General features: G+C 38.0%; 1 non-coding gene across 1 annotated transcript; it reads left to right on the forward strand.

Moving 5' to 3' along the window:
• The first annotated feature begins 911 nt into the window (after window positions 1–911).
• On the forward strand, window positions 912–983 carry TRNAC-ACA. Its single transcript has one exon. It is a non-coding gene; the product is annotated as a tRNA-Cys (tRNA).
• The last annotated feature ends 2,619 nt before the right edge of the window (window positions 984–3,602 follow it).

Consider the following 3,602-nt stretch of genomic DNA (forward strand, 5'->3'; position numbering starts at 1 on the left):
CCTCCAAAGACCTGGGACAGTTTAAAACATAGCCTTAGTATAAAACAAGTGTCCGTTAAATCTTTTTGGTGAATAGGCCATTGCTTATGAACAAATATGCTAGATAAGCAGAAAAATCAAGGGCATTCTAGAAGCTTTGGACCTCCAACTGTCTGATCTTTGGACCATCAGGAATCTCAGTAGCTTTGGAAATATCCCTAGTTCTGCAAAGTACGTGAAAAATAAGGTTTTTACAGGTGGATAATAGGGATAATATAATATCTTTACTGCTTACAAGCAGATACCTACATTTTCTGTGCCATAATAACTTCACACTTTTATATATTTAACACATGCAAGACATATTTTCTTCTTTTAGTACTTGAACCCCATTGATGAGTGCTGCATTATTTAGTTTTTACATTGGATAAGAATCATGTGATAAATGTATCTATGAATTCAACCCAAACTCTTCTGAGTCAGGATTGAAATCCTTTTGCAAAACAAAAACAAGGGTGTTCTCATTTTTGCATGATTCTGATTTTACACAGAGATCACAGGAAAGGCAGATAGGTGCATATTTTGTCTTGTGAATATCTCTGAACCTGGTGATTAGAAATGAGCTCTAGTGTGTGACTCACCCCACTCCAGTACTCTTGCCTGGAAAATCCCATGGACGGAGGAGCCTGGTGGGCTGCAGTCCATGGGGGTTGCTAAGAGTCGGGCACAACTGAGCGACTTCCCTTTCACTTTTCACTTTCATGCATTGGAGAAGGAAATGGCAACCCACTCCAGTGTTCTTGCCTGGAGAATCCCAGGGTTGGGGGAGCCTGGTGGTCTGCCGTCTATGGGGTCGAACAGAGTCAGACATGACTGAGACTGAAGTGACTTAGTTTAGCTTAGCTAGTGTGTGACTCAAGAGATAAGTTGCCTCCCGGTTGGCTCAGATGGTAAAGCGTCTGCCTACAATGCAGGAGGCCTGGGTTCAATCCCTGGGTTGGGAAGATCTCCTGGAGAAGGAAATGGCAACCCACTCCAGTATCCTTGCCTGGAAAATCCCATGGACGGAAAAGCCTGGTAGGCCCCAGTTCATGGGGTCGCAAAGAGTCGGACATGACTGAGCGACTTAACTTTCACTTTCATTCTATCCTCACCTTGCTGGGTGACTTTGGGAGAGATCTCTAAATTTTTGAAGTTCAAGATCTTTATCTGAACAGTGAGACAATAAACCTGGTTGATGTAACTCAGGGAATCCTTAAACCTCATTATGTTATTATGATGACTCAGTAGACAAATATTGTGAAAGATAATTCCTTCATGGGCATGAATGCTGTTTCATCTCAACTTTCATCCTGTTAGTCTATGTGCTGTGCTTAGTTGCTTAGCTGTGTCCGACTCTTTGTGACCCCATAGATGATAGCCCACCAGGGTCCTCTGTCCATGGGGACTCTCCAGGCAAGAATACTGGAGTGGGTTGCCATGTCCTCTTCCAGAGGATCTTCCCAACCTGGGGATCAAACCCAGGTCTCCCACATTGCAGGTGGATTCTTTACCATCTGAGCCACCAGGGAAGTCTATAGTCATATTTAACCTATAGCCAAATTTATATTATCATTATTGATATCATCATTATTGTTATCATCATGAACACTAATATGTGAATAATAGGACAAATCCAATAATATCAAAGTGAAAGTGTCTCAGTTGTGTCCAACTCTGCGTCCCATGAACTATACAGTCCATGGAATTCTCCAGGCCAGAATACTGGAGTGGGTAGCCTTTCCCTTCTCCAGGGGATCTTCCCAACCCAGGGATCAAACCCAGGTCTCCTGCATTGCAGGCGGATTCTTTACCAGCTGAGTGACAAAGGTGCATTATAAAAAGTCCCCCCACCTCACTGAACTGCAGCTATAATTTCACTACCTAAACACAATTTTAATCATTTTCTTTTTTAATATTTATCAGATTCCTGTAATTTTTTATATCTCTGTCTAGGTTAACTTTATTCATTCATTCTATTTATATTTTATCTTTTCCCATATACCTTTTTGAAAATGCCATTCTCTTCCTATATCAAACACATAAACTGAGTCTGAAGGAAATAGGGACATTTTCTTTTATTTCTGAGATCCAGGGACCCTGTCCAGGAGGAGCATTGCTCTGAAACCAAAGGGCAGTCTGCTGCTCTTAGTAACTTTGGGTGCTCTGAGAGAATGCCTCCAATGGGTTGTCTATCCTATTGTGAGACGAAATATGAAAAACCAGTCAGAACCTACTGAAAAGTATATCTCAAAGTCATTTAAGAAATGTGCTACTCATTAAATTAGTCATAGTTTAGTGGTTTTTGAGCTTCAGTGAATCTGAGTCTTCTTTGAATTTCTTTTTTTCATTTTTGTACCTTTAGTTATCAATATTAACACACATATTTGGACTTGAACTTCTGCAACTGTCAGAACAAATGAGACAAAATAGAAATCTATTGTTTTTCCTGTTGCCTCTGGTTTGTTTTTAAAACCTAATTATTCACAAATGTGGCATTTCGCTGTTTTCCTTAGAGCTGTGAATAAGGACTTGGCATAAATCAATGCCTTATTTTTATGTGGAATTGTATAAGAAGAGGGTCCCTAAAAGAATTGGAAGAATTAGAGGAAAAATACATTTTTCATAAGGAGAAATGAAAGGAATGTTTAAATTAAGCAAGAAAGATTCAGGGAAAATTAATGATTCTTGTGGAAAAAATATTTACTGAATATTAACCCAATAAAAATAAATGTTTTATCTGGATGCAACCAAAACAATTCTTGAGGCACATATTTTAATTTATAAGAACTCTGATATAGAGAAAAGGTTAGCAAAAATAGTTTCATAAAATTGAAAGAAATGTTTTGGATAAAATAGTAATCAATACATTAGCAGGTATAAAAATTGTCCCTTTAGCTGTCTTTTTAAAATCTGCTCTTGTATTAGGGGCTTAATTTCTCTAGAATTTTTTAAAGAATGTGACTAGAGTTTTATATACAGGAAGAAGCATATAATGTGAAAAACAGTGCTGTTTTACTTGAATAGATTTTTTAAAAACTGTTTTCAACATGACTTCATATTTACTCTCCAATCTGAATCTCATGAGAACTCCATGAAATAGGGCAAATATGTGTGTCTGTATTTCGTAGATGAGTAATCTGAGTTTCACAGAATGAATGACTTGTTCATGGTCACAAATAAATCAGCAGCTAAGCCTAGACTCAAATCCACTTTTCTTTATCTCTAATTTCTATGATGTTTTTATAAGAAATAAAGCTTCATTTGTGGCTGGAAAAACACAGCGTCACATTCTCTTTTGACATTAGCAATCCTTTAACCTTCTGCAAAGTTGCCTGACATGTCATTTCTCCAAGTTCTTTATAAGTTCTCTTACTGCATTGATATCATCTGTAATTGATAAGGATATCTGGGAGTACCTTGTTTTCCATATTGATTATCTAGTTTTGGTTTCTTCTCCTCCCACTCCACACTCTCCTTCCTCCTCTGACCCCCTCCCCTGTTTTCCTCCATAAATGTTGGCACCACAGAGAAAGGACAGAGAAGGCAATGTATTAATAGCTTAGTTACATAATTCAATTAGA

Source organism: Cervus canadensis, chromosome 8, assembly GCF_019320065.1.
Source record: "Cervus canadensis isolate Bull #8, Minnesota chromosome 8, ASM1932006v1, whole genome shotgun sequence".
In the NCBI taxonomy this organism is placed as follows: domain Eukaryota; kingdom Metazoa; phylum Chordata; class Mammalia; order Artiodactyla; family Cervidae; genus Cervus; species Cervus canadensis.